The 25,642-nt window shown below is 46.7% G+C and overlaps 1 protein-coding gene across 1 annotated transcript in view; it reads right to left on the bottom strand.

The window, feature by feature from the left end:
- Positions 1-25,642, bottom strand: part of CLSTN2 (calsyntenin 2) — a 573,838-nt gene that overhangs the window by 43,329 nt on the left and 504,867 nt on the right. The gene's annotated exons all lie outside the window — the stretch shown is intronic.

Below are 25,642 nucleotides of genomic sequence, written 5' to 3'. Positions count from 1 at the left end.
TTCTCTGCTGGTCGTAGAATCTGTGCACACAGAACCTGCAGATACAGAAGGCCAATTTCATTTGACTAAAGACAGGTAATCTTGGTCATATCATGACCAGCTACCTAGGCTGACAGATTTTTGATGGACAGGTAGGGGCGTCAGCATAAATTGCTTTGAATAAAATTTCTCTTATTTCTTTAGTAGAGAAAAAGTTCAGTTGGAATCATTTGTCTGAGTTTGGGGATAGATGGGATTCTTAAAAAAAAGGTGCTAAATCGAATGCATAAATAAAGATGAAGATAAAGGAGAGGAGGAGAGAGGGGTACCAGAAAAGGAAAGATGAAGAAAGAATCAGGAATTAGAAGGGAGTGAGAAATGTCAGGGTTTGTTCACCCCCACAAAGCCTCAGATATTAAAGGATTGGTCTCCAGCTGGTGGTACTTTTTGGGAGATGGTGGGAACTGGAGGAGGCGGGGGCTAGCTGGAGGAAGTAGGTCACCTGAGGCATGCCATTGAAGGGACCCCAGCCCTTTCTTTTCTTGCTCACTGCCCTGAGGTGAGCAGTTGCTTCCACCACAGGCTCCTCACCAGGATGTTCTGCCTCTCCACAGACAGGGTCAAGTCACCCTGGACTGAAACCTCTGAAACTTGAGCCAAATTTAACCTCTCCTCCCTGTAAGGTGTTCTTCACAGGTATTTTGCCACAGAAATGGAAATCAAATGAACAGAGAGGCAATGAATACAGAAAGAGGAAGAATTGCAAGACCTGGAACCTCAGTGTTTGTTGAAGGGCTTGCCCGAGAAGCTGCTGTCATCCATTGGCCCTTTCAACTCCAGCAAAATCAAATTTGATGGGGAGAGTCTTCCCAGCACACTCAGTTGTCCCTACCCTGGCACACCCAAGAAGGCAGGATCTCTATTGGACCCTCCTGGCCTGGATTTGGGGCAGGGCACTGTCACATAAGTCCTGACAGCCTGCAGCACTCGAGACTCTTGGTCTCAGGCCGGGGGACTGGTTTTATTGGCTTCATAGAAATGTGGGGGAGTGGGCTGCAGTTATAATTCCTGACCTCAAGAGCCTGAACTCTTAGCGCATCATCCAAAATCAAAGCCAAGACTAGTACATCCTGGGAAAGAAACAGGAAGCGTGAAGGCAGCAGGACTCGGGGACGGTGTCACCCTCCTCCCTCTGCCTTCCTTGTGCCTTGGAGTCATGTTGGACTCTGCCATTCTCCCTCTGCACCCCACAAAGTCCCCCTCTGACACATCTTGTCTGCATCCCCTGGTCTCCATTGCCCCTGCCGTCTGTGGCAGGGGAGACAGATGAGTTCCATATGAAGGTGACCCTAAGGTGAGGCTCAAAGCCCTCCCTATATCCCACTGTGGATTAAATGTGCTGCTTCTCATGAATAGATAACACCAATAGGGATGCTAAATGATCTATTCCTTTCATTTTGGAATAAGAATTTTTCCCTTAATGTTCTTTTTATATTGTCCTGTCTCATGTCTCAGAAAATTACTCCTTTTGAAGCCCATTAGCCTGATAAAGCCTGATGAATATTTTAAGAGGCTTTGGGAGGGTCCAGAGGCGTCACTCTGAAGTCTTGTGACACTAAGTGAGAAGCTCTGACTCAGGTGACACTCCTCTTCTCCAGGATGTCCTGGGCCAGACCCTGATTTGGTACAGGAATCTTGGGTTGGACATGTGACCAGGGAGAGGTGATCTTGGGTTGCAGGGGTAGCACAAAGGGAAGTCTGTCTAGGCTGGTGGAAGATTGGGGAACTAAGAATATTTGAATGAAAATTTAATCCAAGAAGCCCAATGCGCGGCCTGGGTGTGGGGTTGGCAATTGAGGACAAACTATGGTTCACATTCTGGGGAGGTCCCCAGAGGCATCTGGAAGTCCACGTGACAGTGAGGTGCTCCTGATCATATCCTGCAACCTGCAGGAGGTACAAGCCAACAGGCAGTATTGAGGGTTCCCGAATCCTGGGCCCACTGTCACCCCCAAGGCAGTGCCATTCTTCGTGAGACTGGCAGGTTGCCTCTGCGTTCCACCTGACTCTACAGTGCCCCAGTAGCTGGATGGAGAAGGTCTCTCTGGTTTTCGTTAATTTCACAACACTTAGCACTTTTATAAGACAATACCAAAAAATTCCAAGGAAGAGGCAATATGAATAATTTCATATTATCACAGCACTAGTAATCCTTCTCATTATTACAATTTTTTCCTCAGTGTTTTTCTTCCAGCTTTTTGAATCGTGCTCCATTGGTGAGCAGCTGCCATGGTGTTGAATGTGTCCTGCATTAAAAGAGTGACCCTGTGTGCTGAGCTGAGCCACTTTTGGGTGGGTGGAGTGGCTTTCCCCTTCCCACTAGCATACTCAAGGCTCCCAGCAGCCTCAAAGTGCATGCCTGTGATAACTTCAGCCTCACTGGAGATTGAACTTTTCTACCTAGAGCACTCCCATAAACATCCTGCGAAGCAACAGTTGGGGAAGGTATATTTTTTAAAAAAATATTTTCAGTTGTTGATGGACCTTATTTTATGTGCCTCACACATGCTAGGTAAGCGCTCTACCACTGAGCCCCAGCCCCAGCCCGGGGGAGTTCTATTTGAATCACACTGTATGACAGTTTGAAAGTTCACATGTACCCCTTAACATCGGCATGAAAATACCTTCACAGGCTTCATTTCAAATGGCTATATGATATGGAAATACTATAATATACTTAACTCCTCCTTTAGTATCAGATGCTAATTTTATATCCACTCTGACAAATGGTGCTGTAATTAATTTCTTGTGAACAAATATTTGTTTGCATTTCTGATGACATCCTTAGGAAAGATGTCTGGAAACGGAATTTCTGGGTCAAAGATTGGGGCTATTTTTAAGGTTCTTGATACATATTGTCAACTTTTTTTTCCTTGCAAAATATTGTAACTATTTATATTCCTATCCACAGAATATGAGGATGTGCATTTGTCTCCTTGCCACTTTAAGTACTAAAAAGTAAAAGCAAGAAGGAAAGAAAATCAGAATTTGAAATTTGAAAAGGGATACATCTTATCTCCTTTTAATATGGGCTGCAAAAGATGGCAATATTTATATTCTCCAAAATGAAAAGAGAGGGATTCTGGGTGAGAGGAACAACCTGAGTCCAAACTCAGAGGTCAGAATGATTGGGAGCTGCCTGGTGAGCTCCTAATTGGGCCTCCTAACAGTCTTTAGTTCCTACTGAGCTTATGGTCTGTAGATTTATCCCACCAAGTAATCTGTATTAGCAGCTAAAGGAAATGCCTAATTAGGGTTTCATAAATGTGGATCTATGATCAAGAAGAGACCTGCATTGACCCTCTGCTAGAACTACGGGGACAAACTATAATTGAAAAATGATCGAGCCAGAAGGCAACAAAAACAAATGTGTCAATGTTCAACCAAGACAGAAGGAAATTAGGCAAAGTGACCTTTCCTAGGGGGAGAGAAGAACTTGAATTCCTAAGTGCTTGTGAGGCACTCACTGGTGAAGCCAGCTGACATCAAGCACGTCAATGCCATCATCCCCTTAGATGATGCTCAGAAAACTTTACTCTCAGAACATCTGCAAATGTTCCCATTGAAGGTGGCTGTAGCTGCTATCCAGCTAGTGAGTGAGTCACAAATCCAGACACAAATGTCCAGGAAAGGGAGCAGGGACAGAGTCGAAGGAGGTCGGAATTAGGAGTGGGCTGATATTCATTCCAAGCCATCAGGGGCCAGGGAAGCTGCTTATGACATGAAAAGATAAAAAAGACGAAAAAAAAATCCTCTTTGCAGATGCTGAAAGGCTGATCCACGTGCCTGACACAGGGCCAGATGGGGAGTCCTGACTTGGTTTCCCCTGTTAATCAGTTATTTTTGAACATGGCTGTTCAACATGGGACACGTTCACCTACCAACTATCATGAATCAATCACTATGTCTACTAGGGGCTGCAAGGGATGTAGAGTTTATGAGATATGTCCTTTGCCTTTAAGATTTTCAATCTACTGGAGGACATGGTGTATTGAGTTCACAAAATATTCAAATCAATGGGAATGGAGGTAAGTGTTGCAGGCCAGGTATGAAGCACTGTGAGGTCCTCGGGAATGGAACGATGCTTTCCAGCTGGGAGAAGGGAGAATTTAGAGCGAATATCAGAGCACTGTTAAGATTTCATTAGGAATTACATTCCAAGCAAATGAAGCAGAAACCTCTTTTTTCCTTTCTTCATTTGTCTTTTCTATTGTCAGGGGAAATACAGAGACTCACTCCTTCTCCATACCTCCTGTAGACGTTTGCTAAACCCTGGTCCTATTTATGAGCAACCACAGATACAGCGCCTGCCTGTAAGGAGCTTCCGATTCAGTCATGGAATCACCAAAAAGGCTGAGAGCAGACTGATTCACAGCTGTCACGGATCTGTGCAAAGTGCTGGGTTAACCATGTGGAGGAGGAGGGTGTCTAACCCACTGGGAGGATGGGAAGGAGCAAAGATGCAGAGCTGGGGTGCAGGGGGCTGTGTTAGGGGAAGTGAGGAGTTGAGGTATGGCTCCAGGGCTTTGGAACTGAGGGCTGAGGATAGGATTTGCTTTTGTTTTGCAGACAAAGAAGGCCCAGAGGTCATTGATGGGAGGAGGAGATGGGAGTCATTACACAGTCAACCTTGGACTCACTTTTCAAATCTGAAGCAGCTCTTCATATTATTCTTTATACCATTCAGTCCTTGTCCCAAGTGTATAAAGTAGGAGAATCATTTCTGTCCTAGGCACTTTCCAAAAATAAAGGGAAATAACTTGGTTTCTTCATGTTTTTTTTTTCTGGGTTGGGGGGGGGGGGGGTTGTACCAAGGATTGAACCCAGGGGTGCTTCACCACTAAGCCACATCCCCAGCATTTTTTTTAAATGTAATTTTTAGTTGTACTTGGACACAATACCTTTATTTTTTATTTATTTATATGTGGTGCTGAGGATCGAACCCAGGGCCTCACATGTGCTAGGCAAGCGCTTTACCACTGAACCACAACCCCAGCCCCAGCCCCAGCCCTTTTTATATTTTATTTTGAGAAAGAGCTTCACTAAGCTGCTGAGGGCCTCACTAAATGGCTGAGACTGGCCTCAAGCTTGCAATCCTCCTGCCTCAGCCTCCCAAACTGCTGGGATCATAGGCATGAGCCACCATCCCCAGTGACATGGTGTCTTATCTCAAGGAACTTACAACTTGTGGAGAGTGAAAAGTAACACACAAGCTACCACAGGCTTCCATGTCTGGCCTCTTGTCTTTTCTGTTACCTTGTTTATTTTATTTTATTTTATTTTTTTAGTCTTTCTAAATCCTTTTTTTTCCCCAGGGCTGAGGACCGAACCCAGGGCCTTACGCACGCTAGGCAAGCACTCTGACACTGAGCTAACTCTCCAACCCCTTGTATTTTCATTTCACACACAACCAGTGGCTCAGTTTCACAATACTGCTAAGTCAGGACCCAGAGCAGAGCTTCATCTCGTGAGTCATGGGCTTGTGTGTTGTCTCGTGCCTGAAAAATCTCAGCTGGAGTTTTGCAGGCACTTCAAGTTCCTGGTGCCCCCAGGTGAGCTCACCCCAACCTCCACCAGCCTTGCTTGTTCCTTCCCCTGTGTTCTTGCCTCAGCAATTGCTCCCCACATGATCTGTCATCCAAGTCACAACCCTGGGCTAGAGGAAGCAAAGACATGAACGGAGAGCTTGATGGTCAGTGTATCTGGAAAAGGCTGTTGCAAGGTAGAAGGCAGCGGAAAGAGCAGAGAGCTTTGGTCTGGGGTGGGTCAGATAGAGCAAGCAGCCTGCTAGGGACTGGCCACCCTGGGTTTGAGCCAGCCACAGGGTCAGGTGCAGCAGAAGAGCAGGCAGGGAGGGATTTGTTGCAGGCCAAGTCTGTGGTAATGGATTGGGTATCACACCTTCTTCATGAATTTCTGGGGAATCATGTTCTGGATGTTGGGGAAATAATTTAATTTTCTAATCCTTTGCTGCCTCGTTTGTGAAATGAGAATAACGATCATCGTGTTTACCCATGGGGCTAAGGCATCTATAATGTTAAGTGCATATGTCTGGGCTTTCCTTTTGCAAATGTGCTGAGATGCTGGGTGAAATACAACAGCTACAGTGACAGAAGGAACAAAGATAAGAGAGCTAGGAAGAGTACTCTTTGGGTATCAAACACAAAAGAACTAAAGTTGCACCTGGGAGTTGATACCAAAGTCTGCTGCGGGGCTGAACCACTCCATCAGCGGGGGTTTCAAAGCCCTGGAGGAGACAAGAATGGACACCCAGGTTCTCTGCCTGGAGAGGACTCCACCTGGGATGTTGGCATGAAGCCTGTGCTCTGAGGGGACCACCTGAAGCCTGGGTCCCAGGACAAACACCACCCCTAGCCCAGGGATGCAGCCACACATTTTGTCCCCAAAGCCTGCTTTGTGCATAGGCATCAGATCAAATGCACACAGATGACATTCCGCAAACACCCTGGGTACAGAAATTAACCTAGAAATGCACCCATGAAGTCCGTAGGGCTCTTGGCTCTCATCCAAAGCCTCTAGGTGGAGAGATGCCCATAACTTGGGGCATGTGCCAGCCAGCTCCTCTCAGAGATGAGCTCAGCAGAAAATCACAAAGCAAAGAAGGAACAGTCCTTTGAGTTTGTGGGGGGGAAATAAAAAGCGCAGACATGACAAATGATCAAGTTCATGTAACAGGAAATACAGAAAAATGAAACAATTGGAAAGGAAATGGAAGAAAGCAGAGGCTACAAAGAAACCCAACAAAAAATCCCAGGATGCGACACATAGTTATTGAAACAAAAATTAATCTACAAAATAAGTTAATCATAGATGGGCAAGCTGTAAACAGAAAGTGTGGATTGGAAGATAAATGAGCATATAGAGCATTTATATGGAAAAAAAAACTGATAAAGTTAAGAGAGACAGATTCTACAGAAGACAGATGATAAATACCAGCAAACACCCTGGAAGGTGCCACGCTTGAGAAAAACCTTCTGTGCTTTGGGAAGAAATGCTATTCTGTTTTAATGCCTTGGATTCTAGAGAATGATTTTTGACTTCAATGGACTTATTGCGTATTGCATTCAGGTGGCGATGGATAATGGAGCTACGTGAGCCCCTGCTCCACAGAAGGGATTTGAAGAGTAGGTCAACACTGAAGTTCATCTCATGAAATGGAGCGCTATTTCACCCAAGAATCCTTGCAAACCAGGTCTCACTGCCCACGTACAGGGCCATTTGGCTCAGACCACTGTTTTGGAACTGTAGAAACATGAGGCTTTGGTTAGCGCCAAGATCAGCCTCCTGCTGAGGCAAGGATGCTGCTTCTATTTGCGAATCTATTTGAGATCTTGCCAGGAGGTCGCTGGCTGGCACTTCAGCAAGCTACAGGGAGGGCAGTGTGCTACCCTGGAAAGTGACCACGGTATTCAGAAGCACCCACAGGGGCCTCCTGTCAAAAAGTGCCTGCTGACTCAGGGCTTCTGAGCAGGAAGCACAAAAGGTGGCCTGAGTCAAAAAGTCCACCCCCATTTGAAATTTGGGGGAGTCCTCCAAACGATCCCGAGTTAGGCTTGGAGCCTATAAACCCAGGATTTCCTAACAGCCAGGATTTTAACTCCTGGGGGAGAGAAAGCTCGCCAGTCCTCTATCAGTCAGTGGTGATGTGCCAGGCACCCTGCTTGGATTTCTGTGGGACCAGCTAGTTTATTTACTGATAGCAGTGCCTCTCACGCAGTGTCCTGACTCCCCCTTCCATGACACCCATGGCAGATCCCCCAAAACTTCTAATCACCATTTTCATGTATTAAAAAGTCCCAGCAAACATTCTCTTCCCAAATTCAGAGCTCCTCCCCCACCCAGCTTGGGGCTGGTCCACTAAGCCTTCAGGGCCCCCTGGAGGCAGGGTTGGCTGTGTTGGGAGGAGTCAGAGGTTAGAGGTTTCATTGTGAAAAATCTGTTCTCAGTGAAGCCTGGGGTTGTGCACGGCGGGTGCCATCTCATTCTCCAGGGCAGGAGGGAGGCAGAGGAACGCCACAGCCAGGGGACGCCAGGACCTCCTTCATCACCCCCCAGGGAAATGTTCTCCTCGGACTCCTTCAGGTTTCCTTTCCCAACTGGGATTCTGTAAGATACCATCTTGCTGATGCACAAAGGGGTTCATTGTCAAACACTCTCTGGAAAAGCCTCGTTGAGCACAGTTCATCAGGATCCCTCCCTCCCCCAAGTGCTTCTCAAAGTGTGGTCCCTGGACCAGAGGCATCAGCACCTCCCAGGGACTTGTCAGGAATTCAGATTCCCCAGTCCCGCCCCAGACACGCCAAGGTCAGAAACTGCAGTGTAGAAATTGGCAAGCTGTGCTCCAACTAGCCCTCGCGAGGGTTCTGGTGTGGCCAAGCCTCACGACCTGACCTCTGTCTGGACAATGTCACATGGCAGGGTGGGGGACAGAGTGGGCTATCTATTCAATTTTTGTACCCGTGCTGTTCTCCTCCAAGGCACCTAGGACTATTATCTGGAATAAAAAAAAAAAATATATCCCAGGAAGATGCGTGCTGTGAAATTTATGCGGCTCTCTCCTCTCTCTCCTCTCTCAATGCATTTATCATTGTCCCACGATGCCTCAGGCACTTCCTGGGCACTGGGAGTGTAACAGTGAACTAAATGGAAAGACCCTAGCCAGTCCCCTGCCACCTTCTAGCACCTTGTTCACCACACATTGGCCCCGCCCACCCGAGGTGCCCCCGGCCTGGCTCCTCTAGGACTCCTCTCATCCCCCAAGTAAAACGCCTCTCTTTGCCCCGCCATGCTCTCCTCCTCCTCCCAGGCTTTCACTTCCAGGATGAGTGAGCGACAGAATTCACCTGGGGATATTTCCTCATGAATTTCCTGAGCTAGATGACAACCGTCAGGGCCCTGGGGCACAGATTCCAAGGAGGCACAGAGGCACAGTCTGCCTGTTGAAGGTCGTAAGCGCCCATGTACTGAGCGAGTTCAATATTTTAACAGGTCAGGAAACATGTCTTAAATTTGACAATTAGGAAAGGGAACATTTTTCCTCGGGTGTTTCCACCCCGAGTGCAATCAACTGTGCAGAGACCAGGCAGATCACAAGCCCCAGACAGAAAGGTCTTCAAACTGAGTTCTTTGTTTTAGGACAGAGCGGGTGAGGTGGAGTCTTACCCATGGGGCCTCCCTCTGCCAGGGAAGACTTGAGTTTCTCATGGTACCCTGCAAGGGACATGGCAGCCCCTTGATACTTAGCATTTATTGACAGACTGAATGCTTATTGGGCGAGCTAGCAACTCTGGGACTGGTTTCTCCAGAAAAGGGGGACAGAAGGGTCCACCTGGGAAAAGACCGGACCATGGTCTTTATGATTGGGCCATATCTGAGCCAAACACACAGAATTCTAGCAAATTCTCCTGTGTTGTGTGTCCTAAAAAGAACAAAAAATTTTGCATTGAGAAGCCCTGCCAGACGCAGCGGGATCTGGATGAAAGACCAGGGCCTGGAGTGGGGAGGAGGCACAGAGGATGCACAGCATCAGACACTCTGATCACTCATCAGGGACACTCTGGCTAGGAAGGGCAGTGGGGTCTCCTCCCTAGCCTCCGGCTTGGATGCACCTCCTGGGGGTTCTGGCTCCTCCTGGCATAAGAGGCAGTGGGAATGCCCTGGGTTTGCAGCAAGTCACCTGAGGGGAAGTTTCAGCTTTGCTACTCGCTTACCTGGGAAGGGGACCTGGGACTAGTTTCTGAAGCTTGCCGAGCACAGTTTTATTCATCTGTAAAATGAGTAGAAGACCTGTCTTGTAGGAACAGATTTGATCATTGATTCAATAGAGATATTGGTTGGTACCAATCACAGGGTAGCAATACGCTAGGTGCTGAGTATATAAAATGAGCAAAAGTAGACATAGTTCCTTCCCTGATGGCATAAACTAGGAACATAAATAAGTCTATATTACGTCTCTAAGAAATTCTAAGGGTGAAGGTACAAGGTGCTGTAGGAGCCCATAAAGCGGAGGCTGGACCATGTTATGGAGGTCGGGAGGGGGTGGTGATGGAAAGGGGAGGCTGAAGGGACCTGTGGGTAAGAGCGTTCAAGGCAGAGGGACCAGGAGCACAGAGGGAGGGAGGGCTTGCAGTATGGGGCAGAGGACCTGAGAGCAGGTGCCCACAAAGTGACAACTCTGCCCTCTACCACTCCTGTGGCCACCAGCATCCCTCTTTCCTCTCGGTCTAGGCTCTGCACTGCCCCAGACCTGTGGGGTTGCCCCTTCTGACTCAGGAGAGGAGCTACAGGACAGGTCCCCACTGAGGCTCTGGAGCCACACCTCTCAGGTTCAAGTTCTGATTGAATTACTGGCCAGCTGTGTGAACATAGGCAAATTGCATTCCCTCTCTGTGCCTCCATTCCTTCACCTATATAATGGAAACGATAAGAAAAGTAACTGCCCCATGGGGTGGTGGAGATGAACCGTGTTAATACACGTAAAACACTTGCAACAGTGCTTGACATACTGACTTTAAAAAGGTTAGGTGTTGCTCTGGTTTGTTCCTGGGTTCATGGCCCTACAGGACTTTCCCTGTTCCCACATGAGCCCTCTGCAGTCCTGTCCTCCAGCCCCGTCCAGGAAGAGCCCCAACTGGACCGCTTCATCTGCGCCTTTCTCACCATCCTCCCTGTCTCCCTGTGACTGTCCCTTACAATTCATAAGACACGTGTGGAATTCTCCATCTTCCTGTCCCCAAATTTAAAAAGTAATTAATTTTAATCCTAGACTTTAACCCAGTACATCCATTTATCATTTCAACCTGTAATCAATTTTAAAAATTATTAAGAAATTTTACATTGCTTTTTCATAGTCTTTGTAACCCATTGTATGTTTTATGCCTGTAGCACTTCTTAATTCTGACATTTCAAATGCCTGACAGTCACACATGGCCAATGGTGGTTCTACTGGTCAGCCCATCCATTGACCCTGAGACCCACCAGGACAGGGACCGTGTCTACCACAGTATCTCCAGGGATGAGGTAGGTTCTCAATAAGTGCTGATTGTACAAAGAAGAAAGAAGATGTCCTTATGGATGGACATTAGTCACCTACGAAGTTCCTGACCCCCATGAGGCTCTTGGTCTGTTACTGGGGACACAGTCTTTCAGCAACAAGGAATCCTGGGTCCCAAGTGCCAAATGGCCTCTCAAAGGGAAAGTGAGGGGTGAGCTTAAGGTCCTGGGGTCCCAGGCAGCCCCAGGAGGAGGGAGGTGGGGAAGGACTCATTTCATGTAAAGGAGACATGGGACCTGTCAGGGGCTCTCAGGCCAGGAGAGAGAGCGGAGGGAGGTGGGATCTTCCACTATGTCTCTCAGTTGGTAGGGACTTGGCAGGGACACAGGGATCAGCTAGGGGATGAAGGAGAGAATGTTCTGGTACAAAAATGTTTCTTTCCTTTCTCGGTTTTTTTTTTCTTTCATTCTCTCCTGGACAAATAAACAGCACAGAGTGGTTACAAGTAACTCTGCACCCCCAGAAAGCCCGTGTCTGTGGGCAGCTGCAGGAGCGCAGGTGGGAGGGTCTCCAGAGGGCTGGATCAGCTTGTCTGTGTCCCAAAGAGGGACAGTGACTTGCTCCAGGAAAGACAGCTTGTCAGCAGCAGGGCCAGAGCCCAGGACTCCTATTTCCTGTTCTCAAGCCTGGGTTTCAAAAAGTAGCTAAAAGCTACTTTTAAGTTCTTAGAAGAGCGTATTAAACAAATCGGCTGTGGAGATGCAGCTAACTGTTCAGTAACATATTTGAAGAAAATTAATTTTTCATGCTGCCACTCTGAATATTGAATCTGGCTGTCCATAAATACAGCTTGTCTCTAAGCGAACAGGTATGGAATACTTGCAAGTTATAAAAAAAAAAAAAAAAGGAATCTCAGTGGATATCTGTAGAGAAACATAATTATAATTTAGTTGACAGATCTCATATCTTAGTGCTAGCAAAAAAAAAAAAAAGCCTCCCCTGAATAATTCAAAGAATAAATTCTCACCCCACCCCCACCCCAAGTGAGCTGGGTCTTGAATGGAATTGGTTAAGAGTTTCTACTTTCAAAGACACTGCATGTGTTGGGGCGAAATAAACAAAGCACATCTCAAAACTCCAGGGGACCAGGGACTTCCTGCGCTATAGGTGGACAGGGAGGATGTCTGCCTGATTTGGAGGCAGCAGAAAAGAGTGTGTGTGTATAATGGCATCTTTTTTTTTTAATATTTATTTTTTAGTTCTCGGCGGACACAACATCTTTGTTGGTATGTGGTGCTGAGGATCGAACCCGGGCCGCACGCATGCCAGGCGAGCACGCTACCGCTTGAGCCACATCCCCAGCCCCAATATAATGGCATCTTGAATCCCCAGCACGGACCCTTCCCCACATGCCCATCCTCAACAGATCTTGCTTTGGTAGGTTTGAGTTCAAGTTTGTCAGTGGGCAGTGGGCAGTGCCCTGAGCAGAAGAGCCATTCCAGCCAAGTCTTGATCCCCTGCTCCCCGGCTCCCCTAGCAGAGTGAGTTCCCTGGAGAGTCTGATTTGCATTTCACAGGGGCCTCTCCAGGGAAGGCTTGCCAAAGTTGCCTCTGCTCCGGATTCTACAGCAAAGAAATTGGGTACTTTTTCTGAACCAAGTGAGTCCATTAGCTTTGGGGAATTTGCGGGAATCTTTGGGGAATGATTGCAGCTTAAAATCCATTAGAATATCCAAGATCTTAAGCCCAGGCTTCAGCGGATATTATGGATATTTGCCAAGGGGAGGTTTTCACACCTGGGTTTTGGTCCCATGCAAAAGCTGTGGGAACTGGTTAAAATTGAGCAATCTCTCCCTCCCAAACCAAAACAAAATAAAAAAAAATCTACAAACAAAAACATGCCAAGCACCAAGTCTCTCTGGCTTTGGAGAGGAGGTGGGTGGTCCATTGACTTCCAAGTCCAGGCTCCGAGGGACACTCAGCATAGGCTGCAGATTGCCAATCACAGGCAAAGCAGGGCTGGTGCCAAGCTTCAGTCTGGTTGTGAATGTCAGAAAATGGGCAGACAAATGGCCTTCAGCATTCACTGTGATGCATGACATGAGGCTCATTCATGTAGCGACCATCCCAGCTCCACTGTCCAGGGACCAGATTGTACTACGTTTTGAGTGAGACTGAGAAGGTCTCAGAGTCCAGGACCCTGCTTGACTTTCTTTTGTTGCCCCGTGGCCCCCAGTGCAGGGCTAGGGACATAATAGCGCTCAGTGGCGATGCACAGCATTCAATCCCATCACTCAACACAACAGAAAAAGAGGCGGCAGGAGTGGGGAGCCACCTTGTTTGGTAGGAAGAAGGAAAACTCTTTGAATCTCACATGATGATAATAGTAATCTGTGAGATGTGTTCAGGAAATTGCACTTTTACAAGGAGGATCCCATGTTAAGTAATAATAATAAAGGGTTTGTAAACCCCATCCATCCATCCATCCGTCCATCTAAATAATCGCTAAATATCCGTGAAGCCTGCCTGGCACTAGGCATCTTGCTCCATACAGAGATAGCCCAGGGAGGCTGCAGCCCTAGCACCGCCCTGAAAAGTCTCTCTCTTATGATCTGGCGGAAGTGGTGGAGATGCTCTGACTCAAGACTGCGTCGCAGAGTGTAGATCTTTAAGCCTGAGGTTCCTAGGGACACTATGGATATGTCTGGCAAGGGGAGGCCAAGGAGGGGGAGGAGAGGTTATGGAAGGCAGGTTCTCCGAGGTCCTCCAGGTCCTCGTTGCCGGTGGGCTGTTTTGCTGGAGCTCTTTTGGGGGTGGGAATGGGGCCATGGAGCACACCTCTTGGAAGCAGTACTGCTATTTTCTTCATTTTACAGATAAACTGAAGCTCAGAGCATTTGGTGACTTGACCCATGGCACAGCAGCTTGCGTCTGGAGCCCCGCTGAGACCCCGTGTGGCCTTCTGTGGGGCTGTCCCCAGTGGCACCACATGGGCCAGTGGCCAGGGCAGGGCATGGGCAGGGAGTTGGTCACATGCAGAAGTTCAGCCCCCACCTCAGACCCTCTAAATCCAGGATCTGCAGGTGATGTGCAGGGTGTGAGAGCTTGAGAAGCTCTGCTCTGCTCTAAGCCACTGTGGTATGTTGACTCAGGAAAGAAAAAGAACAATCATTTCATCCGATGTGAATCTGAAATGTGCCTGCACAGGATGAGGTCCAGTGGAAAGGGACCTTGGCGGGGGGGGGGGGGAAGGTGGAGGGAAGGTCTTGGGAGAGGAGATGAGGAACCTGAGTAACAATCCATGCAATCCATAAGGACTAGGTAGGGGTGTCCTCTCTGCACCCAGCCTTCAGGCCAGGCACAGAAGAGCCAAACCTGGGTATCTGTTGGAACACTGGCACTGGGTGTGTGTCCTCCTGCAGTGGCCATGAACCCAGTGGCCTCCAAAGAGCATTAAACTGACTTGTACTGCTCCTGAAAAGATCCTTATTAGGACTGGATTCCCTTAGCCTAAGCAGGAAGCAAGGAAATTTCCAATATGGAATTACTGGCAAACTCGGGGCGGGGGGCTGTGCAGGGGACAGAGAGAGAGAAGAGCCGGGTGTGGGGGGACTGACTGGGGCTGAAGGTGATTGGCCTGAAAGAACTGCCCTCTCCACAGCCAGCGTCACCCATTAAACAGTGTGGGGTTTCCTCCCCTCGCCCCTCTGCCAGCAGTCAGAGAAAAAGCCAGCCTGGTACTCAATCATTGTAATTACTGCCTCTATACCTATTAATTTAGATCTTATTTATTTATACCGACTTCATTCCTCATCAGATTTAACATTAATTTGTATTAATAATAGATTCTTAACAACCTTCATTAGTGGCAGCAACACTCATCGTTTTCCATTAATGAAATAATACTTTATTATTTTCAAAGTGCTCCGCAAAAATTATCCCACTTTCTTCTCTGTCTCCCCGGGAGGAGGAGTGGGCGAATGTTACGTGTATTTCACAAAAGGAAATTAAAAAAAGTCCTGTAAAAGTGCAGTGGTTGTATTAGAGGGAAATTTTGGGGTGGAGTGGGGGGTCAGGGCCCCCAACTCTACTGAATTTTAGGTGATATTTCCTCTTTGGCTGATTTCTCCAACATATGGAGCAAATATGAAAAACAAACAAAAATACCAAAAAAAAAAAAAAACCAACCAATCATCAAATGCAGGCCCCAAATCCCACCCCCCAAATGACAACAACAAAAAAGAGACACCAAGAGAAAACATGTCCAACACTCACTTTTCCTAATTTCCCCTCCTCTTCTATAATCCTTCTTTTAGAATCTTGACTGGTGGTTGGCTTTGGTTTGATGGCAGGATTGGCTCACATCTATTAGAAAGTTTATTTCCCCTCACAGATATTCTGAGTATATTTCTAATTTCTAAATGTGCTTTTCTTCTGGGGTCATATGGATGTGTCTATTTTATCCATTACTTGGTTTGTGTTTTCAATTCCCACATATTTTCTGAGCCCTTGAAAAATGACCTGCAAGGCTGATTTGGGGATCAGGCCCCCAAACCCAATTAGAAGAAATGGCTATGAATTACAAGACCTGGACAGGCAGGGAGACACTGATGTCCAGAATCCCTGAGGCTCATGAGGTGACTTGGAATCCCCGAGCTCCCATACGGGACACCATGTCCATGGCTGATCTGGGCTTCTCTGACCTCCCCACAAGAGCCCTGGTTTCCAACTTGCCTTCCCCCTGCCTGAGAACCTTTGCCTTCTTAAGAAGGGCTTAAGTGAACCCCATTTATAGCAAGAGGTACAACATTAGGCACTGAGCATGCCAATTAAGACACTCAGAGAGAAACAGTTGAGGATGAAGGTGACCTTACCCCCCATCACCTCCAGCATGAGCAATTTTGCACATGAGCAGAGCTGCCCTGCACAAAGACCAGCCTCATTATCTCCAGACGCCCCCCAGGTCCCAGGTCAGAGGCAGCTCGGGCACCCAGGTGGGCCTTTGTTTCTTAGGCTGCAGTTCTCAGCCCAGAAAAAGAAAGAAAAGAAAGCTCCTGCAAAGGCACCCTCCCACGTCCTTGGCTGACCATTTAATTACAAGGTCCAATCAAACTAATTACACATTAGGGACCTTGAAGACATTAGGTAATTAAAGGCCACCTCACGGCTGAGTTTCAGAAAGGTACCTTGTTTTTGTTGCAGTCGGTAGATGGGGCTGTGAGTCACGCAGTTGAAGAGGGGACCTTGAGACTAAGGGAATCAGGAGGAAGAGGAGCTTCTGGAGAGGCCAAAGCCTTTTTCAAGGGCTTGACCTTGGGTTGATAGGGCTGCATGCTTTTCCAGACTCAGATACGCGTGTGTGCATGCATGCATGTGTGTGTGTGTGTGCGCGCGCGTGCGTGCATGTGTGTGTTTTAACAAAATCCATAACTATATAAATCAGGTTTCCTCATGGGATCACATAACTCAGCCGCACTGACATTGGTAGGAGTTGAACTGTGTGAAGGGTAAACAAAGGAAGCCAGACAGGTACTGGGCACAAAGGGTCGGACACTGTCATCGCCAATTATAATTATTTCGTGGGTGAAACATTCATCATGTGCCCATAATGCCAGAAGAAGGCTTAGTGTCAGGGATTCCAAAGACAGCCTTGTACAATCTTGGGGGCTTCTGGTGATGCATGTAACCAAATCTGCAAGGAACTATTTCAAGAAGCAAAAGTCTGGACTTAGCCCCAGATGGCGAGTTCAATGCTACCTTGTCATGTAGCGAGGTGGTGACCACAGCCAGTGGTTAGGATAATTTGTCCTCAAGTACTGACTTTTGCTCCTCTCTGGGAGCACTCCGGGGGATCAAAAATAAGGGGTGCCATGAGGGTACAACTCTTTTTCCAGAGATTAGATGAGCAGACAGCAAATACCTGCTGTATTTTGTTTGTGTCTTGACTCATCCAAAACAGATCAAATGTGGCTTATGAGGATAAAAACCAACACAATTTTTTTTTTAATCAGGAAATTGAGGATGTGAAAGGGATCCCCTGGATAGGGATGTTTCGGACACTCCGCTGGGCTACCTCAGGTCTTGGTGACATTTGAGGAGATAGGCTTTGGGCATGTCCCCAGGTTGCAAATAATTCCACAAGATCCACCCAGCTGCTGCCTGGGGTGAACTTCCCAACGAGGCTTGGCAGAACTCAGGCCCATCCACCAAGATCCAGATGTGCAGGGGAGATAAGGCTCCAGGGGCAAACCTGGGGCTAACGGGAGACAGGTGCCAGTAGACGGACTCTTCCTCATTTCTGCCCTCACATAAGACGATGAGTAGATAACTGCATTGGAAGAGGCTAACAGCAGTGTCCTGCTGGACAATGCAACCTTTGTGGTATTGTCCCCGATCCCTGTCTCACTCCCTGTTGCTCACTCTCATCTCCTGGGCTTACACTGCTAACTGCAGAGGAGAAACTCATCAACTTCTGTGTTAGGCTTTGCTTTCTGGCAACTCAGAACAAGACGCAAAATTAAGAAGAACCCTTGCAGAGCAGGGGAGGTAGCTCGGTGGCAGAGTCCTTTGATCTGATCCCCAGTACAGGGAAATCAAACAACCAAAAGAAGACGGCTTGTGGTTTGTGCCCTAAGTGTGCATCTGCCTTCCTTAGCAGAGAGGACAGACAGTTGGTTCTAAGCTTTACAGCAGCCGATGCAAAGAGGAAACTTGATGGATCACAGCATTTTATCATATCCGTAAAATGAAAGGAGACTTGTTAGAGAGGAACAGAGCTCTTTCTTGTATGGAGTCTGGGCAGAAATCTCTCTGCAGTTCCTCAAAAGAGGGCCTTCTGTAGTGTCAAAACCATTGTCCTCAACACTCTTTATTAATCTAACAATGAGTTTAGGGGCTGGTTCTGATCACATTCTTCAATGTAGTTTGAAAGGTTAATGTGCAGGTATACTCCAGTAAGAGCAGGTTTTTAGAGAGACCAGTTAAGGAGCTGTGTGGCTTACGACAAGTTGGTTGAACTCTCTGAGCCTCAGGTGATTCTTCTTCACAGACTGAGCAATGATTAGGAGCTCACGCAGGCCAAGCACCTGTGGAGATCCTGGCCTAGGCAGAGTCAGTGATGTCTGTGTTCTTGCTCCTCCTCTTCCCGCTTCTCTTATATTATGACCCGATAATGCTATCCATTGCTGATGTGATAGGACAGGAGTTTTGCCAAGTATGTCTTTGACCCCTACAGAACCTAGCTTAATGCCTTCTATAAAAGAGCTGTACCCAGTAGGTGCTGCTCACAAAATATTTGACTAAGGACGAAACTTGCTCTTAGGTTGCATGACTGAGGCTGCCATTCCAGCACACCTGAGATCCCAAACAAACCCTGGAACGCATGTAAATGATTCCCCACCATCTGAAATAATAACACGGATTTAATTAAAAACACTTGAAAAACGTTCTTTTCCAAGCCTCCTCACCACCCTCGGTTCCTTTATCAGACTCTCAAATTGCTGACTTGAACGTGATTTTTGCTGAAACCTCTGAATGGCAAATCACATTTCCATTCCAAAGTGTCAGAAGATAAAGCCGTGGGAGAGAATGGAATAATTAAAGGCCAAAGAGGTAAACCCAGCCACAAGTGCCACGGAAAAACACCAGCAAAGCAATGATGTTCACAGACTTCTTCTTATTTCCCTGGGCTGATTAAACCAGAGGTCTGGGTTGTAAATTAGAACCTTGTTCTCCTGAAATATTAATCTATGTCTTAAGTTTAAAAAAAAAAAGTCTATGGTTGGTTGTAATAATTCAAACTTTTGGAGAGCTTCCTTGGCAGAGAGAAGTAGGGTTTGTCAGACTCTCAGTGGGAAGCCCCTGCCTCCCGTGGGGACAGCTGTCTTCAGACTCCCAAGCTTTGCCACCTGCATTCATTCCCACCCACCCATGCGTCCAGTCACCCACCCACCATCCTCCATATGCGTACCAAGCCCCTACTATAAGTCTGCTATTTTCCATAGGGATAAAGCAGGAAATAAGACAGAAAAATCCCTCTTCCTGTGGAGACTACCTACTTATATATACCATACAGAAGCAACCCGGGGTTGTCCATATTGACTTAACCAGATTTCCTTCAGCCAAGTGCAAGAGGCCTAGGTTTCTGGTTGCTGAGCTGAGTGATGGTTTTCCTAAGAGGATGAGACCATCTTGGATATAGTCCTATTTTCCTAGGGTCCATCATGAAATTCAGAACACAGTATACACTCAGAAAACAAACAAACAAACAAACAAACAAACAAACAAACTTGTGATCCATGGCAGAAATCCACTCTCCCCCAGGACAGGGGCCATGTCTGGCTTGCCTCTTCATAGAATGCTAGAGAATAGACTTTAATGCACTCAAAGAGCATTTTCTGAGACCTAGTCACTTCTTGATTATTGTGCATATCTTCTAGTGAAGGTGTGTGTGTGTTTCTGCAGTGTAGACAACTAGGAAGAAAATGACCCAGACTACTTTACCCATATCGTCCAAGAGCTTTCCCAAGTGGCTGTACCAGTTCACACACCCACAAGCAGTATACCGACTTCCGGTGGCTCTGCATGCCTGCCAAGTCGGGGTATTGTCTCTTTTCCTTTTTCTGTCTTTTTAGTCATCCCTGTGGATGTTTAGTTTAGCTCATTATGGATTTAAATTAATTCCCAGATGTCTAATGAAGTCGGGCACCTTTCCATGTGTTCCCTGACTACTTGGATAACTCCTTTCCTAGGGGACCTGTTTGAGGCTTTGGAGGTCCAGGGATTTTTGTCTGCGCATTGTGTTTATTCCCGGACTCCAGAATCACCCATCAGATGGCAGGCACTCGAAGGAAGCATTTGTGAAATAAATGAGCAGATTCCCAAGCCTGTTCTGCTGTCATTTTCTTTACGTTTTTCTTCAAATCAACTTTTATCTAAACAAACAAAATAAGTTTGTAGTCATTTCATAGCAGTGAAATCATGTCGTAAGGGGCAAGTTAACGCTTTTTCTCACACTCATTAAAACCAACAGATAATTAATAAAATTTAAAAGTCCAATCATGTATTTCTAATATCTCTCCCTCAGTGTCACTGATGATATATTAATATCCCCTAAATTAATGAATTGAGTTCCTTGAAATGTTTAAGTGTTGGTGACATTATCTCTGATTAACTTCCCTGTAAGTAAACCCAGGGTAGGGGTGACTTGGGGACCCAGGAAATGTGCCTAGGCAAGTTACAGCCCTCGGGAGGCAGCAGAATGAACAGATGGATGGAGGGGGCGCCAGGCCGGAAAGATCCACGGAGACATGGAAAGAAAAATTGACACTTGAATCCTGTGGTGATGTATTACGCTTTTCAAAAAAAATTAAGTGACCAATTGTGCTTCACTCCACAGATAAAAAGCTTTAAGTGTATTAGGGACAAATGACTTCCAGGGGGTCAAGACCGTGTAAAATCTTATTAAATGAGCAGGCTTTCAATGTCCTGCCTCTGTCTCCCTAGATAAGCTTTTTTAAATGCAGAATGGAGCAGCCCCAAGCAATAAAATGTACTGAGGATGTCCCCCTGTGTGAGCCTACATGGCCATCGCAGGCGGGCAGGCTGGGTGGCAGGAACTTTACACACTGTGGGGTCTGTCTCCAGTTACTGAGCAGATGATAGGGTCAACCTGCAGCTGCGATGCCTCTGGGTGAACAGACTGCCCATGGTTGGAAGGTAGGAAGTCACAGAAACCTGCTCTGGAAGTCAGGAGCCTGCTTAAAGCATATTCCTCGGGGAGGTGCCACGTCCTCAGCTGGTCCTGGCAGCAGGAAGGCAGCTTTCTCAGCCATCTCAACCCAGCCTCAGGTTTCTGGAATGAGTCAGTGGGAAGCGCCTAGCCTGGGTGGCAAGGATTCCACAGTGTAGTCCGTTGGCTGCTATTTTGGGGGGTGAGCATCACACACAGGTATAGTGGGGAGGGGTGTCATGATTCAGGTAGGAAGATTTAAAAGCCCATTCCCATCTCTGTGAAGGTGAGATGGGTATAGAAATGCAGTGAGGGGTACAGAGCCCCTGTGCCCCATCCATGGGGGACCAAGCAGCCATGTCCTTGGGTACACAGGCTGAGCAGCAGAAGGGAGCAGTCTTGAGAGAGAGGAATCTTTGACGGCTTCAGACTGTGCTAAGTCAGCACTAAAGCACAGGCCAAAACCTGTGCAATGGTATGGAGGATCTCAAGGCGGAAACTCAAAATCCCCAGAGCAGTCATCAGGAGGTGTGAGCAGCCGTGACTCCAGCCAGACTGGCGGGAACCACTGTGCTGGACACTTGGGGGGAAGACTCCTCATTGGCTCTTCAATGCAGAAAACCTGCTCAAGGTGCAGCTACAGGAATGCGTACAACCCTCCTAAGTCCACGGGCTAATGCCATGTTACAGGTGGAGACACTGAGACATGGTGAACTTGGGCTGAGCAGTGAGCAGGGGCAGAACTGGGATTCAGAGCCAGGAAGTCAGACTCCAGAACCCAGGTGCTTCATCAAACCAGGCTGCCATTCACAACCAAGTATCCTTATTTCCATGATGCCCTGAATTCTAGAATCTTCCTGGACAGGTTGGAATGGATCAAGCCAAGAGTCTGATCTCCAGTATGGGGCAAAACAAGGTAAAACCGTGATCATCTAGCACAAATCAGAAACTTTATGCATCTTATCTAATGCTTACATGACCCATTTAAGGTGAGGCCATGGAGACTTGGGGGGGGGGAGGGGCGTCTGATAATATTCCTAAATTCCCACAAACAAAGGACAGCCTTGGTAACATATGAACGCCTGGCTTTCGCTTTTACACATTTTCTTTGTTTTCTGCAGGTATACCACATGTGCTACCGACTTTACTTTTCCAGGGCAGTTTGAATATAAAACCTTACCTGTCCCTTAGGAAAGGGACTGCATGCCTCTGAATGCCCCCTGGCAACCTGTGTCAATTTATACCTGCCCCTGGCAGCCTATTCATATTGTACCTTTGCCAAAACTTGGCATTCTCATTAAAGCACCAAGAAAAATAAAAATCACCCTTGTACTCTATTTCATAAAAATGAGTCTTAAAATTTTTAGAAATTGTGCTTTTCTGTTGTCAACTTCTCTAAGAGCTGGCTGGGGCTGCCCACCTCTCAGGGACCCCAGACCTGCTACCTCTTCAAGCCACAGCTGCCTCATATCTGAATAATGGGGCAAAGATGCTTGGCAGGAATGAGTGGGGACACTAAGTGAAGATGTGAGTGTACAGCAAGGGGACCAGCGTGCTCTGACTGATCTGCTTGCCTCCCTCCATGGGCCTGTGCTCCTTCACAGCAAGATAGTGTCAATCCATCCTGTGTCCTTAGAATGGGCCGGCCTGCGGTTAGGTCAGGTCCCTACTGTCCCCAGATCAGGTGATCTTTCCCAGCCAGGCTTCTGCATTTCCCTCCCTTCCAGCCTTGATTATGGCTTTGTAGTCCTCTTTCTCTCCCACTAAACTCTAAGCTTCTGGTCTAGAATTGAGCTCTTTCGTTCTTACAGTGTCTGGCACAGTCTCCGGCACACAGGAATTCTCAACACACGCTGCTTCTTCTATTTATTTTCTACCGCAATATACAGCAAGATTCAGAGAACCACAGAAAATAAGTGTGGGACTTAACGGAGTACTCTGAAGTGGCTGTCCTTACAGCCACACCCAGGACAAGAAGAGCCACCCATCAGCTACTCAAAAGCCGCTATCTATGCCCTCTCCCACTGTAAAGCCCCCTTCCCATAAAGGGCCCACCCTCTGTAGTCTACACTTCTCTACAGTTTTGTTACTTAAATCCGTCCCTTGTCACTAGAGCTCAGTGTTGCCCCTCAGAAACTCATTACATTGAAGAAGTCCTTTTAAATCTACATATTTTCCCTCTATCATTCTCTTTTCCTTAACTTCTTCTGTTGGACAACCCAGGACATTTGGCCAGTAGAGTTGATCAGCTTGGATTTCATGACTTGCACACTCATGTGCAGCCTAAGAGGCTCCTCTGCCCCTCCCCAGCATTTCCTGCAAATAGGCAACTGGATCTTGGCTCACCATCTTCATTATTTGCCCCCAATCAGAATCAGTTACTTTTTTTTCTTTTAGTGCAAATGGTATTTGAAGACCACAATCTGGATTATGGGAGCAGAAACCTGTCATAGTTCTAGACACCAGTATATGCCCTGCTTGCAGCGGGTCAGTGTCTGCAACAGTGTAGAACACCCCAGGTCATCCTCTACTCCTCTTGGGGCTTTAGCATGGGTCCATAAGGTCCATATTGAGATAAGTGTAGATGCTCATTGCTCAGTGAGCAATGAATTCAACAGACAAAAGTGACTACTCCGTCTAGGGGACCTACCCAATATGTCTGTCTGTTTGTCTATCTACCCATCCATCATCTAATATTACCTCTCTTCTATCTATCAATCATTCATCTCCCTATTTCATTCATTTATCTATCATTTCTCTCTCCATCATGCATGTGTGTGGATAGGTAACCAAGCTGGTTCAACAAAATACTCCATGGGTTAAATGTCCTGCTATCTCTACCCCATTAACTTGTTTTTCTTTTGACATTTATTAGGTCATTTAATCCTCACAGCCACCCATGAGGTGCTTATAATTATATTACAGATGAGGACACCAAGGTTCAGAAAGGTGAAGTGATTCACCCAAGTTCACACAGATAAGGGATGGAGCTGACGTGCAGACCCAGAGCTGAGAGATTTGAAAGCTTTCACACGTGTTCACGGCTCCTTAATGAATGTTTGTCCCTAAAATATGGATTTGTTTGTTTTAAGTTTGATCCTTTTCAAGATTGTTGAGCAGTAAGTAACAGCATGGGTGTGTGACTCAGTGGGCAGACGTCAACGCAGCTGAGCTCCATGCTTGCCCCCCCTGAAGGATGCTTTTCCTTCTTTTTTTTGGTTGCCAATGTGACATACTTTTGCTAGATATGGCAGAGGGATATTTTTAGTATTCTGGGATAAATCCGAAGGTGTATTTTTACTCTTGGCTCATTTCATTCATGTTTAGAGATGGAAAAAAAAATCAGTGGATGATATCAGATAGTTCTTCAAGTAGTTCAAGTTCCAATTCACATTCTTACTCCAATTACCAGCTGACTTTGTGTCTGAGTCTATGTGGGTATAAAAGTCTCTCTTGGCTTTTAATTCACATAGCTGTTACCACACACAGTCGTGAATGTTTTTGACTGTAATAAAACCTTTTGACAAAGTTGCATTTGAGGGAAAAATATGTGGGCCCTCTTAATGGAAGCAGACTCCAGTATGAGGCTGAGACCAAGTCCTCAGTTTCCGGAGCTGACTAAACAGAACACACAGAGCTCAGAACCTGGCGTTTCATGCAAAGGCAAGGAGGCAGAGGTTACGCGTCCCCTTGGGAGAGGGAGCCATCACCGGAGAAAAGACAAGCATATGGCTCCAGGCACTTAACAGGGATGGTTCTAGAACTATTCTTTTTTTGTTCTTTTTAGTTTATAAATGACAATAGAATCTATTTTGACATAATTATAAAAGCATTGAATATAACTTGCTGTAATTCTATGTCCAGTACTTCCCCTTCTCCTCCTCTCCCCCCACCCAACACTCTGGTCCCTTACCTCTACTCTACTGACCTTCCTGTCATTTACCCATAGTTATTTTTTTTTAATTAGCTGTTTGTGGATGGACGTGATGGTGGGCTTCACTATGGTGTATTCATACATGTTCATAGGACTATATCAGATTCATTCTACTGTCTAGCTCTGTTCTGTCTTCCTCTTTGCACACTGGAATCAGGGCACGGTTGGAACCACACTGGCTTCTCTCTGGAAGGCCAAACTATGCCCATATCTTTAATTAGCTTAGACTATCATAAGGAAATTGAACAGCCTCACAGGGCTGTTCTCAGAAGCTGGTTTGGCTCTTGATAGGAAAATGGTCAAAACACACACAGCGGTGGGTGATGAGGAGTCCAAGTAAATGCAAGAAACTCTTAGTGCAAATGAGGGATAATTTCTGAGATCTTTGTGAATTCTCCAATTTATGGATATGGCTTATAAACTCCCCTACAAACCTCTAATTTATGGCTAAAGCCATCACCTCTGCAGACCTCTTCTCTGGATTCACTCCCATGACCATCATGCACTATGATCAGGCTGTTCATAAAGGGGAAAAGGACACTTTCCCACCCCAGGTCATCCTCTATTCCTCTTGGGGCTTTAGCATGGGTCCATAAGGAGATAAGGTTGTCATTGCATGCAGGGGAGCAGGTGTTCCATAGTCCTAGGTCACTCTCCAAATTCCTTAAACTTACCTCCATTTAGTGGTCTGGCTTACTCTCCTGGACCCCAATCTCAAATTTTCTCTCTAGGTTGTCTAGAATCCTGTTTCACAGCAAGGAAACAGCTGTACATTCTTAAATAGTGGGCCTAACTTCCAGTTTAGAGTTTGGAGGTGAGGATGGGCCTCCATTATTCATGCCACCTCCAGAGCTTTCAATTTCTAGACAATGGTTCAGCATCGTCTCAAAAATCCCAGGTTCAACTTCTACTTTGCTATCTGGGG

This window comes from Spermophilus citellus (assembly GCF_964194105.1).
Source record: "Spermophilus citellus genome assembly, chromosome: 7".
NCBI lineage: Eukaryota > Metazoa > Chordata > Mammalia > Rodentia > Sciuridae > Spermophilus > Spermophilus citellus.
The sequence above is the reverse complement of the archived record's forward strand: the minus strand, read 5'-3'. Positions and strand labels throughout refer to the sequence as shown.